Source organism: Macadamia integrifolia, chromosome 5, assembly GCF_013358625.1.
Source record: "Macadamia integrifolia cultivar HAES 741 chromosome 5, SCU_Mint_v3, whole genome shotgun sequence".
NCBI lineage: Eukaryota > Viridiplantae > Streptophyta > Magnoliopsida > Proteales > Proteaceae > Macadamia > Macadamia integrifolia.
In genome coordinates, this window is record NC_056561.1 from 21580283 (window position 1) to 21595441 (window position 15159).

Sequence of the window (15159 nt, forward strand, 5' to 3'; positions counted from 1 at the left end):
TGCAGCTAACCTACTAATGATGCAAAGAAACCAGGTTCAATCTATGGACCAGAATGATGCAGGAAAGTCAGAGAAAAAGAGCTATTCTCTAATGTTATAAGAGAGTTATTGTTGAAAAAGAAGTCAATAGGAGGCCCTTTTTTGGGGGGAGGTCTTTATATGTTTCTCTTAAATGAAATAGGAAGACACATATAGTAACCCAACAAAATTTTAAAATAAAAGGGAGAAATAGATTTTACTAACCTCGCATTCCTTAAGTTGATCAAGCTCTTGCCGATACGGTCTATAGCAATTATGAATGTTGTCAGTTCTACGCCGGCATTTCCATCTAACAGCTCGGGGGAAAGGCCTACATAGGCGAACAACATCTGGTCTACCAACCCCTAGGCGCTCATAAGCCCATACCTATAAGTTAAATTTGAAATCCATGTTAAACATGCATCATGAATAACAAACACTAAGATATGCTAATAAAGTATAGGTCAAAAGAAAAAAGCCAGATAGACTTGAACCAATTTTCCTAAAATTCAGAAGCACAATCATAGTCCCAAATTAACTAGTTAACGTACTGTAAATAGGGTCATTGAACCTCCAATATTAGCAGTGTTCTTCCTTGAGGCATGCATCAATGCCCTATACAAGAAAGCTAAAGTAGCAGCGCCCCATGCATATTCTGCACATTCAACGAAATCAGCAAGCAATGGTAGATATGAAACACTAACCATATTTCCGGATGTGTTAGAAAATATGGTAGTTCCAAGAAGATGTAACAAATATGCCCGGGTAGCACGAATAACATCTATTTCAGAAGCATTGCTTTGCAAATGGGAAAATTGGTTCCTCAACCATGTTAGCTTGACACAACCACTCCGTAGAGCCTTCGTGTTGGTAGGATCTGAGGGATGTTGTCCAAGTACCATGCCTAGTATATCCTCAGCCTCCTTGTACATTTTCCCAGTAACAGCCTTCCCGATTACTCTAAGACCCAAAATATATGCCACATCTTCCAAAGTTATAGTCATCTCAAATTGTGGCATGTGAAATGTATTAGTCTCATTTCGCCACCTATCCACCAATGCTGTCAATAGACACCGATCCATTTGGAAATGCCCTATAAGGCGTAAGTATTTGAATCCAGCAATCTCAACTAACCGCTTTTGCTCTTTACTCAACTTCCACTCAGTGGACGTTCGACTATGCTCATTACTCCGTAGCACACGTCTCTTCTGAAAAAGGGTAAATTTGAAACAAGAAACTTAGTGGTCATATATTTTGTGCATGACAAAAACAAAGATTATATTACACGCAGATACAACAAATATATTACCTCACCCTTCCAGATCAACTCTGAAACGTGATTGGATTGATCATATAGAACAATGTCCGTACTTGATATATCTTTATCAATGGATGGTCCAATTGACAATACTGAATCATCTACAACATTACTAACCATGGCTTGCCCTCCAACGTCTCCACTATCAGTAGATTCATATTCACCCTCCAAATTTCCAGACATACTAGAATATGTCCACTCCCTAGAAGGTGGGTTGTTCTCAACATGCATTGCTCTTTTTTCTGAGATTCTTCGTATAATGTCCAATTGGAGAGGATCCACCGACATTATGCACCTGACACATGATCCAAAACATATAGTTAATTATAACATTAATTTCAATAATAAAGAGAAGATAAATTGGATATTGAAATATCTAATACTAGATCCACAAATGTTCTTCTTTAGTATGTCACTATTGTTGCAATAATTACACTCTTTATGGTTGCAATATCTAGTCATCAAAGTATAATACTCAAAGAGGTGGATATGCAATGTGGGTATATTCACCCAATACGTAGGCTAGACAACAACATCCTAAACCTTATTCCAACTTAACAAGGTCGCCTACATGGAGATTTCCAACTGAATGGCGAGCACAAGGAACTATGCAAAAAGATTGACAATTTATGGATAATTATAATAAGTGTTGGTTATATTCATCCAAAAAAATAATAATATTTCATTATACTTTGCATCGAAAACACTTTGCTATAATATGTAAAATAAAAGTTACATGTAAAATATATCATAACTAAATTTGATTAAGAAAATCAAGTAATTTATAGAATCATATGGGGTAATGATTATAAACATTTCTTGTTAAAGTATAAAAATTTCACTTCCCTTCCCTTTAAATTCCCATTGCAACCAAACGGAGCCTCTGTATTTAAAACGAGTGTATAATGGGAATATTGAGATTATCATAGTATATATTGAGGTTAGTTTCCTAGTCCCAGTCCAGTTGCTAGTACAATTGAAGCCAGTTGATACTAAGACACCTTTTGATAACGTTTCTGTTGTTTCTGTGCCTAAAAACAGTAGAAACGGCTTTTCAGGTTTTCGAAAATAAAAACGAATTTTTTGATGTTTGATAAATTTGTTTATCGAAACGTTTTTTGCAGACATAATGCCGTTAAAAAATTCAATAGTATCATCAGATGCCCAAAAGGGAGAGAGGGTTCGGTTGCCTCTTTTTATGTTTAAATAGTTGAAAGATTTATAGGGCACAACAGCCTCTTTTTTTTTTCTCAAATTAGTTTCTAGAAATGATAAAACAAGTCCAACTTGTTTAAAACCCATACCATCCATTTCCATTTTTTTCCATTCCCATTTTTGTTAACAATGGTCAACACACAACAAAACCTAGTTCAATGTCAGCCTAGTGTTCAACTAAAAAAATATCTCAACTAAAGCAAATGGATAAATATTTCTAAAGTGATGACAACTAACTCTAATTGAACATATATCACTTCGAGAGTGTGTTGACAACAATGAACAACACCATAACCTAGTCACATTGCTCAATAAGACTTTGGGCATGTGTGGTGTATGAATTTAGAATTGGTGTTGGATGATATTCAATGATATGTCTTAAAACTTATAATGAGACATGAGATGTATAGGCATTAATGTTAAATATTGTAACTGTTTTAAACACTAGAAGCAAATATTCATATAATAGTTCCTTAATTTATATGAGTATGCTACCGTTTTTTGAGTTCCGGTTCTTAAAATCTCTCCTACCAAGGGTTTACATAGGTTCTACAGGAAGGGCAAGTTGAGTCCAAGATATGTTGGCTCGTTTGAGATCTTGAAACGGGTTGGCTCAGTAGCATATATGCTAGTCCTTCCGCCTACATTTAGCAATGTTCACAATGTATTCCACATTTCAATATTGAAGCGGTATGTCTATGATCCATTGCATGTGCTAGCTGTGGAACTAGAGTACTTGGAGACTGATATGACTTATGAAGAATAGCCTGTTGAAATACTGTATTGGAAGATAAAGACCCTTCGTAACCAATCCATTGCTTTTGTAAAGATGCGATGGGCTAACCACTCACTTGAGGAGGCAACTTGGGAGAAAGAAGATGAAATCTAGCAAAGTCCAGCAAGGTTGGCTATGTATTGGATGATGAGAGTTTGGTCCACAACAAGTGGCGGGGGTGAGATACGCATTGAGAACCCAATTTCCCACCAAAGTCCAGCAAGGTTGGCTATGTATTGGCCAACTGGTGGGTACGACCACTTTTAGCAAAAGCGCGTTTAAAATGCGATTGCCCTTTTTGGCGTTTTAAACATGTTTTGCTGTATGCTGCCATACAATATGGGGAAAAATAGAAACGGCAAGAAAATTCATTTAAAACACGTTTTAAACGCGTTTCCATATTTTTAGGGTAGAATAGGAATTTTACTATATTAAGAAGAAAAAAAAGAAAACCCCATTCGTTGTGAACTTGTGATTCACGCTAGGGTTTCAGACATTCGAAATTTAGAGTCTCAGACCCATTAGAATATTAGATTGTCCAAACGTCGTTGAATGCTTGAATCTCAAGAGTAAGAGTCGTAAGACTTCATCGAATCTGCTATTCTACTAGAGATTGAAATCGAAACTCTAATCGTCTTCCGGGGAGGAATGAAGGATTGAAAATCGAAGCATCTTCCAGTTCATCTTTGTTACTTGAGGTTCGCCATTAAAATCAAATCCAAGGCTCCAAGCTTCTTTTTGCTTCTCTTCTACTAAACAAGAAAAGAGAGAGAAGATAACTCTCCTATTGTGATTTGCGAGAAGGCAAAAGATGAACTGATATGTTTTTTTTTTTTTTTTTTTGTAGAATTATTTCTTCTCTTACCTGTTTCATTACCTGATGGTCCTTGAAGGATAGTTGATTACAAAATGATATGTAATTCATCTTTTACATGTTAATTTCTCGTTATATTCACAATAATTTGTTAATTTCTCTTACCTGTTTCTTCGCTCTATTACTTGTTACAAACTTACAATCATCAATCAACATAACATATTTTAACACCATGTATTGCATCCCCATTTTTAGATCTGCTGATATTTGTAACACCATGCATCCCCATTTTTATAGTCGATTACATAATGAATTCAGCATTGGACCCTGTACAAGAATGAGAAAGCATATGAATGTACTTGATCCCTCCAGCATTGGACCCTATAGAAGAATGAGAAACAACTTGTTCTTCCAATTTTATGGCTGATCTCATTGTAGCTGTCCCTAAGACCATGGAAATGCCATAGCTTAGTAATTTTCTTTGTGGTGCCTTCTTCCAATTATATGCCATCTCATTGTGTCTTCGTGATTTTTTTTTGTTTAGAACCCTCTTTGTTAAGCTCCTCCATTATTCCCTGTACTCATTGAGATGTAGATTTTTATTATGTTGTATTAATTTTTAATTTGGAACTTACATTGGATGCTATATTTTGGATGATATATGCATGAATGTTTGATGCTGTTGTAGTTTAGAATATTAGATGCAGGTATACTGGTAATAATCTCTCAAATTCCATGAGTATATTACCTTTTTTTGGTTTCATTATTTTGAAAACTACACGTTTAATACTCGTACCATTTGTTTCCATTCATTTGTCGTTCCCTTTTTTTGACCATTTTTTTTACTGTACCATTCATCATTTTTATCTGTTTAAAACCCATACCATACGTCTCTGTTTTTTTGTCGTTCTCATTTTTGCTAACAACGGATGACCTCCCCAGTGTGACCCACCTGTGGGGGAACGTGGGCCCCTAGTAAGCCTAACCTGGGTGAGCACGCGTTTTTCAGTTTCCCCATCATAATGAAGTCATGTGTGCCCAAATATTCTGACTACATCACCTAGTATCACGATTTAATGCGTTTCAGACTACAGAATGACAAAACCAAACAAGCCTTAGTAGATATTTATAACCCAAGATATAAATAACACTTACTTCTCTCTCTCCCATTTATTATTTCAGTAAGGGTTTGGTGGAGAGAAGTAAAGAAGAGGGAGAAAAGAGGAAAGAGAAGGGAAGGAAGTGAAGGAAGTGTTCCCCCTTGATTTCCAAAGCCACATCTTGCCTTTTTATCACCAGAATAGTGATTGGCGCCTTGAGATCTACGTAATGAGGAAAGCAACGCCATAAACCCTTGGAATATGATGAAATCCTCTTGTATGTGGTCAAATCAAAGAGTTAATAGAAATCTTATGTAATTTCTTGAAGGTTTAAAGGAAGAGAAATCAAGATTTGAATGGGTGACATTTTGAGTTGGGGAAAAGGATCCTAAGTTTTTGAGGTTTATTGAGCTAAGGTATGATTTTGTTTCCAAAATCTTGATGTGAACTTAGATTTATGGTATGTTCAGGTGGATGAAGCCTTAAATGTGGGGGAAATGTGTTGGGAACAACCCCTTTGGATTCCCAAGAGGTGAGATGAAGAAGAGAAGAAAGATAGTAGAACTCGTTGAACATCGGTGGGTAGCACCGGCGGGTAACCAGATCCACTAGTGTGACCCCCTAGTATTATCTGGGCTTCGGAGCATACGGGAGGATAAGACCGGTGGATACCTAGACACACTGGTATAACCCACTGATCTTGCCTGGGCTTCGGGATCCTACCCACCAGTTACCAAGACCCCCGGGTAGCACCCACAGATCTTGGGTTAGCCTTGGGGTCCTACTGGCAAGTAGGACCGATGAGTACCAAACCCGTTGGTAGCACCCACTGGTGTGTGTCTGAGTGCTATCTGCTTGGGTAGTTTGCATAGGTGGGTCCTCCTACCCACCAGTATGACCCACCTGTGGTCTAAATGAACTTTGTTTGAACTCAAACTCATCAACAACCTCTTTTGCACTATTAAATGTGTCGTGACCATATCTTACGTCATTTTATAGCTTCGAAATGGACATATTCTAAGTTTCTTGTCTATGTCAGGTTTTGAGACTTTTGTCTTCGCAAGCTGGATCTTACCCGTACCGTGTCTGTATATTCTCGTATAAGAATAGGTAGGTGGAGAGAGGACTTTGTTCTTAAATTTTTGAAATGTTTATTGCGTCATATATATATCATCATGTCATCTATAAATGCCATCTTCATGCATTTGCTTTTCTACCATAGGATGCATTTATAAAATTGATATGTTGTGTTTGAATTCCAAATACTTGTTTCTTGCTTGAATTATGAGCATGGATTATTAAATTATTGGATGGTGATGATGAATTTGGCATGCGATAAATTGCTAGACTAGATGCCATAGTCGGCTTGAAAATAAATACATTGGTACACCGTGGAATGGGACATGGAAGTACTATACAATTATACTATCTCATATAGGAGCATGTGGTTAGGATTTGACATTCCCTTGTTCTACGACCCTTCCCAATAGGGGTTTAGGTGTTGGGTTATCACTAGGGGGAAGCATTGGTCACGGACCGCCATGGTGGTTAGAAGTACGCCTGATTGATCATTAGGATAGTTGGAAACCTTAGTGATATATTTAGAGGGCCGATTGTACTGCACTTATTTTCTGCTGTGGTTCGATCATGATTTATTTTTTTGCTATGGTTCGGCTATGATTTATATTTCTGCTACGGGTCGGCCACGATATACTTTTTCGAGTACTCACGGTTGGCCCTCTCCGACAACCCTATAGGTGTATTATAGGATGGAGAACACGTCTCGTACCCAGGGCATACACACACTGTGGTTGTGAGTAGCACGAAAACTATGATTAGTAATGCTGCTTAGGTGGATAGGCCTAAAATGAATGTCATGCATATAGTATTATTTGAAATGTAATTACTTGTGTGAATCTTTCTTTCTATTTACTAAGCTAGTGAGTTCATCCCTCGTGTACATACCTTTTTAGATGATTTTACAGGATTCCCATAGAGGAACAAGAGCCAGGGCCCATTGGAAAAATTTTAGTGGGAGATTGGTGGGTCTCAGAGGGATTTGATCACCGAGTCGGATGCCCATGTGAGAGTTGTGTTGCAGGACAACAATAATTAATATCAAACACAGTTCTTCTTTTTTATTCCTTTGGCATATTCCCCTTTTCGTGCTCTCGATAATTAGCTTATTATTTCTTATGTAAATATCATGCCTATGGGCCCACATGTAAATATTCTATGTACAACAATTTGGGTGTCAAGAGTAAGTGAAAAAATTTATAGGTATATATATATAATAAGACTTTTGCTGAAATACATTATTTTATTTCCAATATATGGCTTGATGTGTTGTGGTTACTGTATCAGATGATCTTGGTGGTTTTGGGTTACCCAGAGGGAACCCGATCATCAGTCTGGTTCTATATGAACATGGTATGATAACGATGGTATCAGAGCGTGATGGTCTAATTACTCACATCTTATAAGTCGAAAACTCTATAGGACTAATAATGTAAAAGACTTCACATCAAAATATGTAATGACATAAAAGATTAAAGTTGCATCATGTTGCAAGTACAAAAAAAAAAAGAAGAAAAAAGAAAAAAAGAAAGGGAGAGTACAAAAGTTAAAGACAAAAGAAAGTAACATAATGAAAGAGAGAAAAGAAGAACAAAATAAAAAAAGAGTTTTCCTAAAAAAAAAAAACCAGAATTACATAAAACCATTCCAAACTGCTGTACTATAAATCAGTATCATTGAAGACTTCTTCTTCCCGGGACCTTGAGTTGATGTTAAGCCGATGATCATAATAGTCAAAGCGATGGTTCACCAAATCCACCTCCTTTTCGAGCTATTTTAGGCTCCTCGTCACTTCCGTGGAGACTAAGCTCATTGAATCGGATAGGTATGTAAGATCCATTTCCATATGGGCTTGGTTCTCCAAGATCTACTCTTGGCCTGCTTGTAATGCATTTAGCCGGTCCATCATCTTTTGAAAATCGAAAGCCCCACCTGGAGATGGTGGTGCTACATGTATGGGAACCTCATCCTCCAATTCCTCTTCCTCCTCCACCGTAGGAACGTAATCGTCATCCTCCTCTTCATCATCCCCCTCCTGAGCTACTTCCTCCTCATCAGCTCTCATCACACCATGCAATTCCATCTTGTGTAAGATTCCCTGGGAAAACTTGTCTGACAGTGACCTTACTTCCTCACCCTGTAGATCCACATGAAAATACTCAAATATCAGGGTAAGAGATCAGGCGTACGAGAAGTTACCATTGGATGGATGTGCAGTGTGATACTGCATGGTCTTCATGATGACAAAGGGGAGGCATATACGAGAAGCATCTCCCAGGGCCATATAGATGCAATAGGCCAGGTATGCTCGCATAAAATTCACTTGGTTTCGGTTGCTCTGGGGAGTAGGTTGAATTGAACCAGGCGGATGAAGAGCCGAACCTCAGGAATGAATGCAGTCTTGGACTCAGGACGGACTGCATTGCCACATATAGTCTTATAAATATGGTTCTGTAGATCCTGGCTCATGAAGGGGCCCGAGGCCTTGCCCCTGGGAGGACAGTAGTACCAGTTTCCCTCCATGAAGATGCCCAAAATCTCCACTAGCAGCTCTATAGGGAGTCTGATGTCATGTCCCTTCACCCAGCTCGCGAGGGCAAATACTCTGTTGTCATATGACACATCAAGGTTGTAGTAGAACAACCGTACAAGCTTAGGATAGCATACAGTGTCAATGGAAAACATAGATTGCCAACCTAGGGCAGTGAATTTCTCCAACAGCTGCAACCTAGAAAAATCCTCCACCACCATGGTCTTCTCCATAAGTACAGGTTTTCTAGAGAAGGTAGACCAAGCTACGGCTGCCTCGAGGCTTTGGAACATACTCTCATCATATTCCTTCGGATCCACCGGAGTACCCCTCCTTGCTCGAGCCCTGTGTGCTGAAGAGCTTGGGGCTACACCTCTCCTCTTACTACTTGGAGCGGTTCCACTCTATGACGAGGAAGCAACCTCTTTACCTTTACGTGATGACATCCTGCAAAATCCATATGGAAAACATAAGAGATTGACAAAGACTTCAAGAGGAATTAGTTAAAGCAAGGGATAAAAGAGGATCCATGCAATAGGATCATAAGGAGGAAAATTTGTGTGAAGGACACTCATATTAGGTACATTGTAGGGGCAATGTATATTGAATGACAAACAAGAGGAGAAAACCCCTATAGTTCCAATGCCATAGTTATAATGTGTTCATGTATGAATGATAAGATGATAGAAAAATGTAATTGAAAAATACAATGTAATGACCAAGTGAACATCATGGGGTCATTAGTTCTTAATGCACATTATGCAAATAAAGGCCAAGGGATTTAGAGCATTTTACATAAATCATAGACTTATGTAAATGCCCATGCTAGTATCAACACAATGTACTAGATAGATTTCTAAGAGGAGAAAAGAAAAAGGGAGAAACTTTAGGGAGAATAGCATAAACCATGGGAATTCATAGCATTGAGGAAGATTTGAAAATAATGTGTAAAAGATTGTTTAAATGCACACAAGTACACATATCTTAATCCTATTGAGGTCAAAACAAGGAAAAACCCCCAATTTTCCTCATGAACCTTAACCTAGGAATAGTGGAAATTCATGTGGAGTGATGAGTGAAGCATACATACAATGTGTCATTCTCATCACTATTATGCAACCAAATGTGAGTTGATAAACTCATTTGGGTCAGACATTGTGCAAGGAAAAAGAGAGAAAATAATAAAACCCTAAAACAGCAAAATTGGGAAGAATAGGGTTAAACAATTCATGGAAATGACAAATATGGTGATTAAAGAAGGGAATCATGGAATAAATGACATACCCACTTGCTACATTCATTCTAGTTGGAAAGAATCAAAAGAAAAACGAATTCTAGAGGGTATAGAACGAGAACAACTGAAATCCCAAAGTACAAAAGAGAAAAATCACTTACTTGAAGTTTTGAGGTTGATGTTGAGAACTTTAACCCAAATGTGAGTGTGTAGAGTGCTTGGTTGCAACTTTCCAACCTTGCTCTTGATGCTTCAAATGCATTTGAGAAGAGTAGAGAGTGAGAGGAATGAGAAGTAAATGAAATGAGGGCAAGAAAACCCTCTTAACAGCACCTCGCTAGCGACTGGTGGGTCCTGAACCCTGCCCACTTGCCGGTATTACCCACCGGTGTGGGTTTTTAGAGCCAAAATACCCCGAATTTGAAAAATCTACCTCCCATACTTAGTAGGCCCCAATTTTTACATGAATTGTAAGCTGTTGTGCAATAAAATTTGCATGCATACTCATGTGGGGTGATTATGTTATTATATGGAGGTTAATAATGTGGATACGCACTACAATGATGGAATCCAGTATGATAATGTGATCAGAGGCATGATATGCATCTGATTTTGCGCTTACATGTAATAAATGCAGCAGTTAATCATACTTAACTTTGATGAAATTCAGGTACAAAGCATTATGGTACGCACTAGATTCAGTAGTAATGCACGAGGAGCCCCTCATGGTCCCCGTCTTGTCAGACAACCACCTAGTCCTCAAGGGCCTCGATCCCGAGTGGGCCTTAGATGGGAAGAAATAGTTGAGGACCCACCTATGCATGAAATCCCGGATCCTCCTCCAATCATCACTCTAAATGATGTTGCGGCTCTCATTTAACATTTGCAATAAGCATTTTAGCAGAAGTTACTCTAGCAGCAGTAGACTTTTATAAATGCCGTGCAACAATAGTTGAACCTTATGCAAATGGGTCAGCACCCCTGTGTGGTAACCTTTCCATAGGATCCTCCTGTTGTGTTGGGTGCCAAAGTTCAATCAGGGGGTACATCTCCTCAAGCACCACCCCTAGATGCACAGAGGGGGTACACCTCCTGCAGTACCACCACAAGACCAGCCAGGGGGTACACCTCCCATGGTGACTCCATGATTCCCACCTTTTGGCACTCCTCCATATATGATTCCACCGCTGTATCCATGCTATTGTAGACACCCAATTTTTTCACCCTCCCCTGGCAGTGATAAAATTTGGATCTTGGATGCGACTTCCGATTTTTGACCAACAGAGATGCTGATGGAAACACCCCCGAGCCTAAAACATTAGAAACCCTCGCACGGGAGAGAAGGGGGTCTAATTTTGAATTTTTATATATGAAGGAAGTTAAGATGACTTTACAGATGGATCGTACTAAAAAATACGATTCCAACAATATATGGTATGCCAAAATCGGATCGTCGGATTATCCGTAATCTTCTCTGGAAAACCACATTTTTATTGCGCACATGTCATGCACACCGACCAACCAGCCAAGCCATCCAGCTAGCTAGCTAGCCAAGCTAGCCAGCCAGCCAACTAGCCTAGCCAGCATGCCCCTGCTGTATGCTCCACACCCCCGCTGCATAGCCTGCTCGCCCTCGCTGCACCCTGAGCACCCCTGCCGCACGCTGTGCGCCCCCACCACACACCCTCGCCGCACGCCCCCACTGCACACTAAGTGTTCTTGAGCGTTCCTGAGATAGAAACACCCCCTTTTTGAGGTTCTTCAAGTCTATGAAGAGATTTTGTTAAGATCTGAAACTCTGTTTGGATCTTTAAAGTGTTCTTCGGGACTTTGGAGTTCTTCAATCCATTTTTAGGTTAGCCCGTTTCTTTTTAAAATAGCCATTCTTAGCCGAACCCCAGTCCGAGTGTCCCTGAAATCTTTCTAGAAATAGCCATTCCCAGCGAAAACTTTGCCAAAGTGCTACCTCAGCTTGGCCCTCTCTTAGCCTATCCCCAGCGGAAGCTCTGCTGGAGTGCCACCTCATCCTAAATCCAGAAATAACCTTCTCTAGCCAAAGCTCTGTCCGAATCCAAATCCAAAAGCGACCGTTCCTAGTTGGAACTCTGTCCGAATACCATCACAATCAGCAACTCTCCAGAAAGGAAGTTGGAGGTTAAGACCATCTTCCCCAAAGCCAGGAGAACACGAAAGATAATCCAAACTGGTACTAGTTAGGGGCCATCCCTATTGACCCGAAATAGGGGTTAAGTTCTGGTATAATTTCTTAACCAACTCGTCATAATGTAGACTTTATACATGCCTTGTTTTAGTGTATATAGTAGTTTGAATCTAATTAATGTATATATGTGTGATAACTTAGCCATACATGTGGAATAGTAACAATTGTGGAAAATATTCGTTCTTAAGCATCTAGTAAGAAGACCGGTTGAACTGAGCAAATTGGGCGCTTAACACCTTCCTAACTCTATAACCTAACACTTACCCTAAATCTCTGGACTAGACCAAATTTTGGGCCCTTTTCCCTGGAATCAAGCCCACCCCCGGGTCTTAGGCCCATAACCCTAGGTGGTGACTCCAAACCCCATTTGCATGATCCTGATCCCCGAATTGGACCATCATCAAAATCCCCGTCTCAAATGATGAATTTTACACTCTTGTAAAATAGGCCTCCATGTATCACCAAACGGCGATACAGTGGTGTGGGGCCCGTAAGAAAAGCACACCATAACACGAACCCCTCCCCTCACATGAAAGTGAAGAAAGGGAGAGGAGAGAGGGGGAGACGCATAGTCCATTTCTCCAGCAGGGACACTCATAGTGGTGACTCCACTGGGGATAAATGTCAAGTTTCAGACACTAGATGCTACCTTTAAATGTAAGAACATTTTCCACTACATTTATTTGAAAACATGTTTAGCTAACCCCATGTTTGTAATTGTATTCACTAACTCATCATGCATCATGCTCGAAGTGAAATCATTTGGTGAGGGACTCCCTGTCATGCCCGCACCCTTGGGGAGGTCAGTGCATGTCATGGAGAGTACTCTGAGAGCAAATGATAGCTGCTTCCTGTACAAGAATGAAAGGTATCATCAAACAGTGAGGATGTTGTATTTGTGCCAGCACCCTCAGGGAGGTCCATGCACTTTATAACATTCTAAGATTGAATGCGTCATCAAACGCGAGGATGTCTGTATTTGTGCCAGCACCCTTAGGGAGATCCGAGCACTTTATAGCATTCTGAGATCGAATGATGGTTACCCTACGTTGCTCTTTTGTACACAATCACTCATGGTTCCACCACCCTATGGCCAATTGCTTAACCTCGTGTGTATTCATGAGTAATGGGTAAGGATGTCACCCCCTTGATCTCGTACCTACGGGTATATCAAAAGGATCATGTACTTTGCATATATAGATCCTATCAAGGAAGCCTTGTCGATCCTATTGTATCTACCGCATGCTCGCATCATGTAGAAAATAGATGAAGAAGCTAGGAGTGCCATAAGCTAACTGTAGGATTTGTTTGCAGTCTTGAAAAGGAATGTTCCTATATTATATTTTCGACGTAAAGAATTACTTTCCTAAGTGGGTTTCGGATAAAAGGTGTCCCTCCTCCTTAAGAAGAATGTCCAGATACTTGACTTAAGGGCAATCCCATCGCAGTCACATCAAGTCCTGAGAAGTCCCGAGAAAAATCAGGAGGAAGTACACCTAGTGGGAAAAGATTAAGGAAAGCATGACTTTACTACATGGAATGTTTTGTGGGAATATTCTCAACAAACCATTTGTATGAATCTCCCACTTATGACATTGGGTGGACCAAGGGCATCAAACCCTATCCACCCCTACAATTTAGCGGACTGACCTTGGATGAATTAATGTCTGTTTATTTAGTGAATGTATGAACAAGGTGTAGGGAATTTAAGAATAATAAAATAAATCATTTTTGGTTCAGGAACAATTCCACACCTAAAGTATTCTCCGGTCCCTTTGGAACGTCAGGGTAATCAATTGACATGCCTAAGTCCAGAATCACCTCTGTCATCTCTTTGGGATTGTCTACTACCAGGTGATTACAGCCCCGTAAGCATGGATCCACCCAAAATGGAAACACCCGAACAGGCCTGGGTCCGTCTTGTGGAGACCTTGCAGATAGAAAAGACTGAAGTCAAGAGAGGGACAGCTCAGATATTGCATACACTTCAGAACCCTCCCAGAGCTGATCCCAAGAATGAGCCGACACCGGCTATGGGGGGTGTAAAACAGAATGGAGCTACAGGTCATCGTGGGAATTCTTCCCGGGTTGACTCAGGTGAACCAGAGCATGTTTGACCAACTATTCAGAGAGAATCTTCACTACCCATCTGAATGGTCAACGAGGGGTCTATTCTAGGGTCCCTCCTCCTAAGGTAGTGATTGAAGATGAAGAAGAGGAATTTGTAGCACACGTCCGCTTTGAGCCTCCAGAGATGGGAAAAGAAAAGAAACTCAGAGAGCAGTTAGAGAAGTTGGAGAGCATGATTTGAGCAGGAAAAGGCTCAGAAGGCCAAACAGTGGATTCTGAGGAAATGAATTTCTTCTCTGGGGCAAGAAATCTAGAAAAATTCAAGTGCCAGACTCATAGGTTTGATGGGTCAGGAGACCCTAAGGCTCATCTCAAAGTCTTTCTCAGTATCACCAAGTCATGGCAACTTGCAGATAACTAGATTGGGCAGGCCTTCATGTTAACCCTATCAGGACCAGAGCTGAGGTGGCTCACATAGCTGGAGTCATCACAAACTCAGAACGGGGCAATGGTAGTGAAAGCCTTCACCATTCAGTACTCCTATAACACTAAGGTGGATGTGAAACGTCGGGAGCTTGAGACGTTGAGGTAGTAGCATAAAGAAGGATTCACCACCTTCTTGATGAGATTCAGAGACAAGGCTACCAAGATGGTAGATAGGCCTTCAGAAGCAGAGCAGGTAGAGATGTTGATAGAAAACCTGTTAAAATGATATTATGATGTCCTTTACTATCAACATTTTGATGCCTTAACAGCCACTAGAACACGTGTGCAGAACAAAATTTTA

The 15159-nt window shown here is 40.0% G+C and overlaps 1 pseudogene; it reads right to left on the reverse strand.

Annotated features, from left to right (window-relative positions):
* Positions 1–9279: 9279 nt before the first annotated feature.
* LOC122077955 overlaps positions 9280–15159 on the reverse strand; it is an 18497-nt pseudogene continuing 12617 nt past the window's right edge.